The following is a 14,354-nucleotide window of genomic DNA, read 5'->3' as shown; positions in this document are numbered from 1 at the left end:
CCACCTTCTGTGAGTGAGCAGAAGAATTTCCAGAATATTTTCAAAGGGAGGCCTTTGAAGCACCGACAGAACCATATTGAGATCTCATGGAGGTACCAGGGACCACACTGGAGGAGCAAGATGGCAAACTCCCTGCACACTGCACAAAAGTGTGAACCAAAGACTTTGCTGCCACCGCCCTTTGGAAAAAAATGGCCAAGGCGGAAACCTGCCCCTTGATGGTGCCCAGAGCCAAACGTTGATCTACACCCAATTGCAGAAACTCCAACAGGCGAGACACAGAAAAGGAGTGGGGAGAAACCCCCGCCGAGACTCACACCAAGCAATATACGCCTTCCAAACTTGATGATAAACCTTCCTGGAAGTAGATTTCCTAGCCTTAAACAGCGTAGGAATCACAGACTACGACAGCCCTCTGTCTTTCAGCACCTGGTTTTCAATAGCCACGCCGTTAAAGCCAGCGAACGTAAAGCAGGATGGAAGATTGGTCCCTGAGACAGAAGATCTTCCTGAGAGGAAGTTTCCAAGGGACGTCTGTTTCAGCCTTACCAGGTCTGCATACCAAGATCGACGAGGCTAGTCTGGTGCCACCAGAATGACTGGAATACCTTCTACCTTGATTCTGCATAGCAGTCGCGACAAAAGTTGTATTGGAGGAAAAGCGTGGATCAGACGATACTGACCCCAAGGGGCCACCAGAGTGTCTGATGTCAGCCAGAGGATCCTGAATCCGTGACATGAACCTCTGCACCTTCCTGTTGAGACGGGAAGCCAGCAGGTTCACATTGGGGGTCCCCAACCGAAGACACATTTGATGGAAAACCTCCGGGTGAAGTGGCCATTCTCCCGGGTCCAACGTCTGTCGACAGAGATAGTCCGCTTGCCAATTCTCCATCCCCGGAATGTGCACAGCAGAGAGGGCTGGAACATATCGCTCTGCGCACTTCAAGATGCCGGCCACTTTCCGGGCCACCAGGGTACTCTTTGTGCCCCCCCCTTGATGATTGACATATGCCACAGCCGTAGCATTGTCAGATTGTATCTGCACAGGGCGCCCCTGCAGAAAATATGTCCACTGAGATAAAGTCTGATCACCTAAATTCCCAGGATGTTGATCGGCAACCTGGACTCCTCCCAAGTCCAGACACCTTGGGCTGAACACACTCCCAAGACACCTCCCCATCCGGGCAGACTGGCATCTGTAGTGATTACAGTCCAACCTTTGAGGAGAGAGGTTGTGTGCAGCAGGAGCTCCCAGAAAGATCCAGAGCATTCCATCCCAGGCCTGTGATGGCCTCAGCAAGGAGAAGTAGAATCAAATGCATAATGTGCAAAACTGACAGTATTTTTTAAGGAAAAATGGCCAGGCTGAGTGCTCTCTGGAATCTGAGGGACAGATCAGGGAGAAGCAAGAGGGCCGGACTCAGTAAGGACATCACGGTCCTGAAGGACGAATGCAGGGGACTGTGGAATCTTGTTGGTGACCTATCCCGTGGTGGCCCTGGTGAGAAGGATTTCCCATCAGCCATATCTTGAGCCAAAGATTGAGATTGACGGTGGGGTTGGCAAAGAGGGTGTGAACATTGTGGCAATGGAGGAGGGGGGCGGTATGGGTGACAGTGCTGGGAGGGCAATAGTGGCAGAATCTGGGGCCTGGGTAGTTGAGGGTTCAAGTATGGGGGTGGTGCCTGTGGTTGTGTCAAAGAAGGAAGGTGGGCCAAAAGTGTCCCAGAGGCCTATTCCTGAGGTGGTCCCCCTGTAGCGGAGGGGCCTTCCAGACTTTTGGGCCCTTCTCAGGAGGGTAGGCTCCTTTCTGCCCTGCAAGAAGGATGCAACTTTGCAAACATTGTTGGTGTGCCTGCCAGGATTGACCATTTATATGGTCAATTTGGCTCCCGGGTTTTTCAGGAACCCCCCGGTGGTGGGTTGGGTGCTGGGGTCTGGTCTAAGAGGGTAGGGGGGCTGGAGAGAAGATGCAGGAACGTGGTTCAGGTGAGGTTTCATGGCTCAGGTTCCAGCCCAAGAAGGGGGAACGTGATTGATTTGGTCCTGGGGTTGGGGGTTTAGGGTGGCAGACTTGTTTGCTGTCATCCACCCCCACAACTCGGCTGAATATGATATTAGTTTTATGTCCCCTGTAGCCATGGAACTTTTCCTTACCAAGTATAAGCTGGTCAAGGGCCATGAGTCCTGGAAGAACTTCCGTCTGATTGCCCTCTCCAGGCAGGAGGAGGTTAAAAATGTCATCATTCTTGTCAGAAACAAGTCTCTGCCCCCTGAAGACATGACCTGGCTGGGGAGGTATGGTCAGCTCCTAGCCCCACTCCTGAAGAACTTGGATGAGCGGGGAATCTGGACTGGGGCATGGTTGGCCCTTGTTAAACTCCACAGGAGGGGCCTGACAGTTGCGCACATCCCTGCTAGTGCTTTTATTGTCAGGAACCGCATTCTTGCCTTTTACCCGGGTCAGCCGAAGCTGTGTTTTAAATGCGGAAGCCCAACGCACTTCAGTGCAGATTGTTGATTGCGGTTCTGAGGTGCGTGCGGTGTGGTGGCCCGGGTCACCTGGCGGATGAGTGCGCGCTGATGAGGTGCAACCTCTGTGGAGAATTAGGGCACCCCTTTAGTAGATGCCCCAAAGCTTTTAGTTGTTACACCTCAGGGGCTAGTGAGGCTCGGGCGGTAGAGAGGGTAAGTGAAGGTAGGGAAGAAGGGGATAGGGCAGGAGGGGGTAGGTCTGAGGAAGGTAGGTCTGTGGCAGAGATAAACCTGGCAAAGAGGTAGTTAAGATGTGGGCCCTCCCTCTGATCTCTTGTGGCCGAGCCTTGTAGTGGAGTCGCGGCCCTTTTTAAGACTGGTTCAGTAGAATGCCGATGAGAGATTGCGGTGGAGGTTGGTAGATGTTTTGTGGTAGATGCTGTCGTGAGTGGGCTGTCCCTTCGTCCCTTTCTATGGTCTGCAGACCAAGTGGGCAAGGAAGAGCCTTCTTACGGCAGTCAAGCCTTATCTTATTTCATACCAGGAAGTGGTTTTCGGCGGTGACTTCAACACTGTTACTAGGCCTAAAGACAGGACAGGTGTCGGAAGCCCGCTGGGGTATGATAGTATATATTTAAATAGTATAGCTAGGGAAGATGGATTGGTGGATGTGCACGTTTGTCACTTCCCTAGTCTCACTTATGCCCGAGGTAATTGTAAGAGTAGATTTTATTTTTTTTTTTAAAGGGGACTCTCTCTTTGCTGCCCCAGAGCTGCAGGTGGTAGAGTTCTCCGATCACTGTATGGTGTCTGTAGCCTTGACCGTGGCTGAGACTCCCCAGAAAGGGCATGGAATCTGGCGTCTGCATGGGACACTGCTTGAGGACTCTTCTGTCAGGGAAGCCTAGGAGGACTTCTTGGAACAAGCTTCGCTCCTTGAGAGCGGCTGCTCCCGCCTTGAGTGGTGGAAGGCAGTGAAGAAGAGGTTGAAGGGCTTCTTCTGGAGATCTCCAAGTTCAGGGCGGTCTCCAATTTCCGAACCTACCTGGGTTTGCTTAGGCGACTTGACCGCCTCTTGTCCTCTGGTGGTTCTCAGGGGGAGGTCTCCAATCTGAAGCAGCAGCTGAGGGAGTGCTAGTATTATTGTCTTGCCTCCCTGACCCTTAAAAGGGATTATGGGAGGTTTTGCTCCCCGGATCCTTACAGGAGTTGTGGGATGGCAGTGAGTTTAAAGACCATACACGGCCGAAGGACACCATCGGGATGCATGGTCCGGTTCAGATCAGGGATTCTGGGTGAGGGACCACTTTTCCGGCATCCTGGGGCTGCAGCGTTTAGATGAGGAGAGGGCCAAGAGATTCTTAAACGAGACTCCGTTATCGGAGGAGTTTGACTTCTCTGAGGCCCCTTTGACTGAGGACATATCAGTGGCTGAGGTAGAAAAGGCCATTGACTCTTTGTCATCTAAAAAGTCACCAGGGCCAGATGGGCTCATAGCAGAGTTCTACCAGACCTTCAAGGGCCTGTTGACCCCTCATCTGACGGAGATTTTCAATCAGTGTTTGGCAGAGGGCCTGTTACCTCCCTCATTGAGAAGGTCAGCCATAATCCTTTTATCAAAGGGGAAGGACCCGTCTGTAGTGGAGAATTGGCGCCCTATCACCCTACTCAATACAAATAGAAAGCTGTTGGAAAAGGTCCTTTTCTTGCGTCTGCCAGCAGTAGCTGGTGGGGTACTGTCTGCATCGCAGCACTGTGCAATTTCTGGGCCGCAGCACCTTTAGTGCAGTCCTTGGCGTCCGGGAGGCTGTGGAGAGGTGTAGGGCTGACAGGTGTGGACAGTATTTGTTGGCATTGGATCTTGTCAATGGCTGGGTGGGTCTATCCTTTCCTGTGGGTGTTAGTGTCAGGCAGGGCTGTCCGTTGAGCCCCTTCTGTATAATTTTGCAGTCGACCAGCCACAGTGAAAAGGTACCGGACCAGAGCCTCAACTCTTTTGTCCATGGGGTCCTTAAAAGATGGGGAATCTACCACCGGCAAAAGTGTAGTCCTTTTCAGCCTGGAAACCTGAGAGCCCACCAACGGTGGAATCGCCAGTTTCTTCAGAAAAGTTTCTTAAAAGAGATATCTTCTAACAAAACGCTTCGGTATTTCAACCATGCATTTCGGGGAACCCTATTGACTAGTGACAATCTCGTCAAAATAGGCAGGAAAGGGAAAAATCTTTCACCTTAGAAGATTTGGGGGTGCCAAATTGCACCGGCGTCGCTGACTCAGCAGCAGCAGAGTCCTCCAACTTTAAAGTTTCCCGCACTGATACAATCAGTTCCTCCACCAGCGCTTTTTCATGACTGGCTGCAGAGGAGGACGACTCATTCTCACTAGTAAAGCACTCATCGTGCGTGCACGCAGACCCAGTGGGCTGACTCTCATCCAGGGCGGCCAAATCCACCTCAGAATCGGAGGAAGAAAAGCATACAGGTGAAGGTGGGGGGCGCTTCTTGCCAGGTCTCTTTTGCAGGGCCATATTTACATTGGCTACTAGTGACTGCAGGGCTGCCAGGGAAGGCTGAGACCCAGAGGGTCCCGCAGCTTCCAGGAGTTGATCGGGTGGTGAAACGAGCTCCCAAGGCTCCATAACCATAAGGGGTTAAGCGCAACCACGCTACTCAAAGAAAAAGGTTTAATTTTTTTTTTAATTAAAAAAAAACCCGAAGGCCCCTCCCCCCTGTGCACCGCTGTGGCACTACAAGAAGCAGCGCTCCCACGGCGCTGTATACAGCAAGGAAAAATAGTGTACCCCCAGAGACTCACCACCCGATCACAAACGATCTGCCACACTGCTGGAAACAGTAAGAGTAAACACTGACCTGACACTAGAGGCCCCCACAGCCTTAACACTGTCTCAGACTACAGGAATATGGCCACCAAACCGGGAATCACAGAAACCACGGAAAAATGGCGGTACCACGCAACGCTGCATGGGACCCCGGACCCCACTGGACACAAGGGAAAAAATGTACAGAACCCGGTAGGGAACCCCCTAGGTACGATCATCCCTAACAGGGACCGACAGCGGCATCACCCACCACTCCTCCAGCCCAGCACCATGTAGCCCCCCTACCCAATTTTACCTATGTCCCCAAACAGGGGCCAGCGGACAGATGAGGACATTCAAATTTAAGGGTGAACCCCGCAAGGAGGAAGGGGAAGCACAATGGGGAGGATGGACACGGGGGGGTCTACCATCCCCAGGGGGGGCCGTGACCACCCCAGCAATTCTGCAGGAAAGGAGGGGGGTCATTACTCACCATACCACGGTAACCAGGCGGGCGCCACTCCCAGCAGTCCGCTGCACCATTTTGGAATTGGGGTGCTGTGGCCTGAGGTCTGCTGCGACTCTGGACATGACTGCTGTCGTGACCAGGGCTATGCGACCTCGCAAGGTGTTTCACTCGCCGGTCAACCCCCATCCAGTGGGGCTATGTTGCAGCCAACTTACCGTGGAGCTAGCAGTTGGGTCATGCTCGCTAGTCTGGCTGTTGATTGTAGTTCTCACAGGAACAGTTGAATGTAGTACACACAGGAACAAGATAAAAAAATAAAAATTAAAAAATTCAATTTAAATAGGAAAAAATGTCAGGAAAAAATGTTGAACTAGGCAGAAAAAACTGGAAGTCCTACAGCCTTCCATTTTTTTTTCCTGGTATCTGGGCCCAGGACTTCCATGGAACTGTCCAAACGACGGTCACCATCCTATCCTGCATTGTACTGTTACTGCCGTCATGGCTCTAGCCATATCTAACTCCCCTCTATTTTTCCCCTTTTTTTACTCGCTTCTTCTCCTTTTTTTTCTTCTCCATGGACATCTTGGCATAGTTATGCCTGTTTGGGAAGTGGTTTTTGGGCTAAAGCTCTCTGTGGGTTTTTTTTGGCAGGGAGCCGGGTGGGGAGGTGGGATTGTTCTTTTACTTCTCGTTTACCTGTTTACCTGATTTTCCTTGGTTTTCTCCCATAGTTCTCCTTTCTGCAGAGATGGTCTAGTTTATATTCTACTTTGTAATAGCGGTCATGCGGTCCAGGTGGGTGCTCCTGGGATGTTCCTTGCTCACACGCTCCTCCTGCATTGGTATGTATACACCTGTCGGGGGTGGGTGGGCTCTGCTGGGGGATGGCAGCAGGAAAGTATATTCGGCCTCTCCATTTTTTGTCCTCTCATGTCATGTCATTGAAACTGTTAACCTGGAATGTTAGGGGCCTGAACTCTAAAATCAAACGTTCATTGGTATTTGATTATGTTAAGCACACAAAGGCCAACATCCTCCTTCTGCAGGAAACCCATTTGATGGAACCCAGAACGAGGGCGTTGAAAAGACCCCGTATAGCTCATGCTTTTCATGCTACGTATTCTTCCTACTCCAGGGGGGTGTCCACTCTGATTACTAGGGATTGCCCTGTGCAGATTGTGGAGGTCAAGACTGATCGCTCTGGGTGTTATGTTATAGTGGTCTTGTCATACCTGGACCAATTGTTCAGGATTGTGAATGTGTATCTCCCTCCGCCTATTGAAGCACAGCGCCTGGACGCCTGTATGAAGGATGTCCTTTCGGTTGCTCAAGGACACCTTATTATGGGAGGTGATTTTAACGCGGTGTTGAACCCCTCCCTGGACAGACTGCATGGTTCTGTGTGCCCTTCACTGTCCCTTACTGACTGGGCGGCGGCATACAACCTCCTTGATGCCTGGCGCTGGAAATATCCCACGCGAAGGGAGTACTCTTGTTATTCTAGCTCTCATGGTACCTTTTCTAGGCTGGACATGTTTTTGTGGCTCCAGACTCCTATCACAACTGACCGCTGTGCGTTACCTACCTAGGGCGATCTATGATCACTCTCCCCTGGAGTTGGATCTCTTGGTGGCCAGTGAGAGCGGTCTGGCGCATGAGCTCCTACTGGTTGGTGGAACCTGTGGTATCAGCGGAGTGCACGACTGCCATGTCCCACTCCTGGGATGAGAATGTCGGGGACACTTCGGATTTAGTCCGATGGGATGCTTTTAAGGCGGTCCTGAGAGGGGCCTATATGAAGGGTGTTGCAGGTTTCAAGAAAGCCATTGCGGCAAATGTTGAGGAAGTGGCGGATGCTTTAAGTAGATCTGAACGGACCTATGTATGACCCTACTCCTGAGAATTATCAGTTATAGCGCTCTTCCCAGAGGGCATATGAACTTGTCCCGACGGACAACACCCAGAAGAGGCTTCTGTACCAATCCCAGCGCATCTTTCAATCGGGCGACAGGAATGGACGACTTCTTGCTTTTCTAGCGAGACCCATTCCGGACCCCCGTCACCATACCCCTGGTATATGATAGACATGATCAGCCGTGTTCCTCTACAGAGAAGATACTCCAAGCATTCCTTTTGTATTACTCTGACCTTTATACATCCAGAGCCCACTATACACCTCCTGAACTATACGAGTATGTAGACTCAATACCATTCCGTAGCCTGACACGCACCCACAGCTCCAGTCTAGATGAGCCGATCACTGTGGAGGAGATAGAGCTCGCAATTAAAACCTTTCCTAAACACAAAACTCCGGGGCCGGATGGTTTCCCGGTGGAATGGTATTTTCACCATGGGGAGCTGTTGTTGCCTCGTCTTTTGGCCCTTTATAAAACTATCTATGATGCGGGTCGCTTGCCGGAATCGTTACGTGAAGCCCTTATAGTCCTGATCCCTAAGCCGCATAAAGATTTGAAGTATTGTGATTCTTACCGCCTGATATCTTTAATTAACGTGGAACTCAAGATTCTATCTAAGATTCTGGCCTTACGACTTAATAAGGTGGTCAGCACCCTAGTGGGGGTGGATCGAACAGGTTTTATTCCGGGACGCTCTGCATATACTAATATTCGCCACTTGTTTACCAACCTTCAGGTCCAGTCGTCTTCTCCCCTGCCTAGAGTGGTGCTGTCGCTCGATACGCAGAAAGCGTTTTACTCGGTTGAGTGGCCGTACTTGTTCTATGTACTGGAGAAGTTTGGTTTCGGGAAGGTATTTCCTACCTGGGTGAGGATTCTCTATGACCAACCCCTGGGGTGAATGGCTCGGTGTTGCAGTCGCTACACATTCATAGGGGTACGCAACAGGGCTGTCCTTTGTCCCCGCTCCTTTTCGCGCTTGCTATAGATCCTCTAGCACAACTTCTCCGTCACTCCACGGAGATCCAAGGAATGTATATCGGTACTCTGGAGGAACGTGTGTCACTCTATGCTGATGACATGTTGCTCTACTTGTCGGATCCATATAACACACTGATGAAGGTCTTGGGTCTTATTCAAGAATTCGTGGCCTCCGGTTTTAAGGTCAACTGGACCAAGACCAGTCTGTTCCCGGTGGATCTGGACATTCTTCTCTCCTTACCCGCCGCATGCCCTTTAAGAGTTACCATGTCCTTCCGTTATCTGGGTGTAGTGGTGCAGCAACCTCTATGTATTTGACTATTTGTAATAATCTTCTCCCTTGTCTGGCCCTATTTAAATCTAAGATTGAACACTGGAAGCATCTGCCGCTGACTCTGACCGGAAGAGTAAACTTGTTTAAAATGATCATGCTCCCTAAATTCTTATATATCCTGGCAAATTGCCCTCTCTTTATCCCGAATCAATTCTTCAAGGAAGTGGATTCTCTCATCTCTGCGTTCCTGTGGTACCCTAAGACACCCAGGCTTTTGATTAACACGCTCCAGCAACCTGTATCCCTTGGAGGCCTGGCTGTGCCGAACCTGCGCCTTTATTACTATGCTGCGCAATGTCCATGGGTGGCTTTTCCTGTAGAGGGGCAATGCGGTCACGGCCGCTGAGGCGGCAGTAGTGTCTTCCTTTGAGACTCTGACTAATCGTATTTATTGCTGTACTGTTGCTCCCTTTGAGGGTACAGCCCTCCTGGAGTCCGCCCTAAAAATGTATGTTCGGTGTGCCTCCTTGGTGCAGAAACCTGTGGTGCGGTTTTCGCCTAACCAACCTTTGTGGTGTAATCCTAGTCTTCCTAATTTTTGTGACTCTCAGGATGCTACTGCATGGGTGGGATGAGGTCTCAAATATGCCCTCCAGTTGTTCTCCGATGGAGTCTGTAAAACATTCCGGCAATTTCAGCTGGACTTTCATGTGCCCAGCTCCTGGCACTACCGATACTTACAATTACGGCCCAATTCGGCGCAGCCCGGTGACTCTTGCTAATTCCTTGTTGGAAAAGGAATTGTTGTACGATGTTCACACTAAACTGATCAACTCATATTATAGTGTTCTGGTTCGTAGTGTGCCATCTCGATTAGATGCCATCAGAGCCGGTTGGGTGAAAGATATTCTGGATCTGTCAGAGGATGATTGGGAAGAACTGCTTAATACATATTTCACAACAGCTATCTCTATTAGGGACAGACTGATACAGTTGCGGATCTTTCATAGAACATATTATACTCCCCATAGACTGTTCCTCATGAAACACAGGTCCTCTGCCGAGTGCCACAAGTGCAGTAATATGATGGGTGATTTACTTCACATTGTGGGGGCTGCGATAAAATTAGGCCCTTCTGGTCCCAGGTAACTCACTTTGTCTCCACACACTTTGACCTCCCTAATGTGTGTAACCCCAAATGGTGCATCCTTGGAATCTTGGAAGTCGTAGGTCTGCGCTCTAGTCAAAAAAAATTCTGAGATTTTAATTGTTTTATGCAAGGAAAACGATTGTGATGCAGTGGATCGGTACAACCAGAATCTCTCCGAATTTCTGGAAAAATATGATTAATCAAGTTCTTCCGTTGTATAAATTGACGTATGAAGCTAGGGGTTGCCCGGATAAGTTTAATAAAATTTGGGGTGACTGGGTTGCTATGGTTGAAACCTGTGCTACTGAGGAGGTTTAACTTCCCACATTGTACAGATAGAGGGGCGTGTGAGCATGGAGGACCTCTTCCTGACACCGCATACCGCATGAGAGACCTTTTCGATATAGTGGCCGATTTCTCACAGACTATTCTTGGATGATATTCACAATGTGACCATATCTCTGTGTATTTTGCTTTGATTACCTGACTCCCCTTTGTTTTTTTCTTTCCCCCTCTTGTTTTCCCCTTTTTCTCTAATGTCATTATACATTAAGCTGTTCTCATTTAACACTCGCTTTTTTTTGCTGATAGTTACTATTTTCTACTGGTATTCTGTTTCCGGACTGTGTCTATATTGCTTTATACTAAGAGTGTTGTGTTTTGTTTTTGTATGACTTGCTCATTTAATAAAGTTGAAGTTTAAAAAAAATAAAAAGAATTTTCTCCTCCGGAGAGACATTGCCCAAATAAATTACTTCCTGAGAGGAGACAAGATGGGATCTGTCACTGTTGATGAGCCATCCCAAAGAACACAGGACATCCTGCACTATCTGCAGATCCATCTCCAACTGTTGATAGGACTTGGCAAAGAAAAGGAGATCTTCCAGGTAAGGAACAGTAATGGCCTTCAGCCATAAGGGAGCTAGGGCCACCGCCAGCACCTTTGTAAAGATCCTCAGTGACGAAGCAAGGCCGTACAGAAGAGCATGACACTGAAAGTGACGAATCTCAGAGTTGACTCAGACTGCCAATCTGGGGTAACTCTGAAAACCCAGATGTATCAGGCTGTGGAGGTATGCGTCCCTCAACTGTCACCATAAAGCAGCCTGGGAAGAGCACACTTGCTACCGAAAAGATGGACTCCAACCTGAAATGTTTGTACTTCAGAGATCTGTTGAGCAGATGAAGATTCAAAATCAGGCAAAATTTGCCAGATTGCTTCTTTATCACAAAGACATGGAAATAGAATCCCTGACCCAGTTTGCCACAAGGTACCTGCATGAGCATCTTCAGGTTCAACAGATCTAACAGGAGACAAAGCACCTCTGCTTTCTCCTGATCCTGAGGCAAAAAGGTCACCAGGAATTTGGCAGTGGGATTTGAGCTAAACTCCAACCTGTAGCTGTTCCCTAGAATATCTAGGATGTAGAACTCAAGGCCACTGAAGGCCACTGTGAGAGAAAGGCCCCCAATCTTCCCCCCACTGGGACGCAGGAGTCATTGGGACTTGGTGGGGGCTTGAGGAGGATTAAACAGAAGGCCCCCAGGCTTGAGGAGCATTAAATAGAATGCCCCCTTTTCCTCAACCTTTATGTCCTGACCAGTGCTTCTTGGGATGACTGTCTCTGTCCTGCTGGCTCAGCTGCCTGTAGCCATAAAAAAATGTTTCGGTACCCGGCTTCCACTTACTCTCCGGGAAGGCCTTCTTCTTATCCGGAGTCCGTTCAAGGGCATCCTGCAGCCCTGGTCTGAACAAATGATCCCCAGAGAAAGGCAAGCCGCAAAGCCTTTGGACATGGAATCCCCTGCTCAAGTTTTCAACCATATGGTTCTTCTTGCGGAATTTACCAATGCAGAAGACCGGGCAGCTAGCTTAACTGACTCTGAAGCATCAGCCAAAAAAACTGACTGCCTTGAAAAGCAACCTTCTCTTAAGGCTGCCAGAGAAAAAAGTTTTTTTTTTCAGGGTTCTCCCATTCTAATTTGAAAGAATCCACCAGGGAACTATGTACAGGGAAGACCCTGGATTTTTTGCATTTAACCCCAGGCACAAGAGGTAATGCTGAGATAACTGTACCTCCTTCTCCTCAATTTCTAGGGTTTCATAGATAGCCTTTAGAAGGTCGTCCACCTCATCCAGCGTCAGTCTATGCCCTAGACCCCCTGGAGGAGTCCCCTTCTTCACTGACCCGGAGTACACCTGGGAAGAGGTTTGCGACCTATAGTCCTCTTCCCAGTCCTCGCCATCCCCTTCCTGGCTGGGTTCAGACAAGGCTGGCAAACTGGCGGCCATGGTTAGGGCCGCAGGGGGGCCTTGCATCCTACCCATCAAGCTCTTGAATGACTGAAAGGTAGATGCAATCTCATTTTTAACCGAGGAAAGGATTTTGTGACATGCGGTCACTGACTCATCTTTCACTAGGCTACTGACACACCCCGGGCAAAGAGGCTTCTCCCAAGTTGAGCCTAACTTTGCTGCACAAATGGCACACTTGCTTCTTGGCGCCTGTGCCTCGTCTTGGGCTTTAACCTAAAAGCCAAACAAAAAAACAGACTTCTGTACACCATACACCCCTATTCTGGGCAAGTAAGGAAAAAAGGTGCCCACCTATCACCTGTGGCTCCTAAAAGACCCCCAAGAATTAGTGAGAGAGACCCACCCCATGCGTTCCTGAGAGGAGCCAGTGCCCGAGGACCCAGCGTACACTGCCTGAGTAGCCACAGTGCCCTCAATAGAATCCTGTAGTAATCTGCCACAGCCCCTGCTGGGTCTCCACTCTGCGCCAGATGCCCCTAACGGCCTACTGCCGCGCCTTCCATGAGACAGAACCGCAGTCTCAGGTGCCCTCTGATGTGGTCACTCAACCGGAGCTTGCGGAACCAGCCTGGCAAGCGGCATGGCGGGTGCTGCCACCCCCTCATAGATCCCCTCTCTCCCCTAGCACAAGCAGAAATAGTCGGCACAGCCCTCCTCCAGCCGACTGGAGGGATCACGCTGGCAGGAGTAGGTACACCCAGGGATCTACCACCCAGGACAGCCCTGAGACATGGAGCTCCCAAACAGGCAGTTTCCTGAAAATATGCTTACTTCCCGTCCAGCAGGAAACACAAACTGAAGGAGTAGGCCTGGAGTACCCCCTTTAAGTGAGTGGATGAACGTGTTTCCTGTCATGGAGGGAGGAGCTCTATGTCTGTCTCAGTGGCTGTCCTGGAAGACGAGGAGAGAAATTCAAATTTTAAGTCATATGTATAAAGTTGCAGCTCATGCTGAGGATATTCTAGTCTTTACACAGCAGCCCTTCATTTTCACTCCACATTTACTTCCATTTCCGCAGGAAAATATTACAGGGAAAAGATGCTATGGCAGTGCAGAGAACTAAGAAATGGCCTGGACTGGAAGGGGGTAAAACAAACTGATCTAAAAGTAGTAAATGTCTTTAAAGCACTCCTTTTTCACTTCAGTGTTCTTGGTTTTAAGAATTTGATTGCATTTATTATCACATAATATGGAGCGCAGCTTAGTAAAGTTATTTCCAGTTACAAGTATTGGTCCTCAATACTTTAGTTACTCTATCTTTTGATTTGTGGTCCCCTTCCCATTAGAGGTGCGCATCTTTACACTGGTTTCATAATTCGATTACAATTTTCCTGTCAACGTTTCGATTCCGCGATGCATCATTATTACTGCCCATGGTTTTGATCAAAAACCCATCAGTGTAGCCTCATCCCGGCAGCCTTATATGTGGCTATCAGTTCAGCTTACCAGTACCCAACAATACAGCCTACCAGTGTTCCTCAGTGCGGCCTACCAGTGTCCCTCAGTGCGGCCTACCAGTGTCCCTCAGTGCAGCCTACCAGTGTCCCTCAGTGCAGCCTACCAGTGTCCCTCAGTGCAGCCTACCAGTGTCCCTCAGTGCAGCCTACCAGTGTCCCTCAGTGCAGCCTACCAGTGTCCATCAATGCAGCCTCATCAGTGCCCATCAATGCAGCCTCATCGGTGCCCATCAATGCAGCCTCATCAGTGCCCATCAATGCAGCCTCATCAGTGCCCATCAATGCAACCTCATCAGTGCCCATCAATGCAACCTCATCAGTGCCCATCAATGCAACCTCATCAGTGCAGCCTACCAGTGCCCATCAGTGCAGCCTACCAGTGCCCATCAATGCAGCCTCATCAGTGCCCATCAATTCAGCCTCATTGGTTCCCATCAATGCAGCCTACCAGTGCCCATCAATGCAACCTACCAGCGCCCATCAATGCAGCCTTA

The 14,354-nt window shown here is 49.8% G+C and overlaps 1 protein-coding gene across 1 annotated transcript in view; it reads right to left on the bottom strand.

The window, feature by feature from the left end:
* Window positions 1-14,354, bottom strand: part of PACS1 (phosphofurin acidic cluster sorting protein 1) — a 550,726-nt gene that overhangs the window by 93,830 nt on the left and 442,542 nt on the right. The window lies entirely within an intron of this gene.

This window comes from Pelophylax lessonae (assembly GCF_965119305.1).
Source record: "Pelophylax lessonae genome assembly, chromosome: 10".
Lineage (NCBI taxonomy): Eukaryota > Metazoa > Chordata > Amphibia > Anura > Ranidae > Pelophylax > Pelophylax lessonae.
This window is presented reverse-complemented; position numbering and strand designations above follow the sequence as displayed.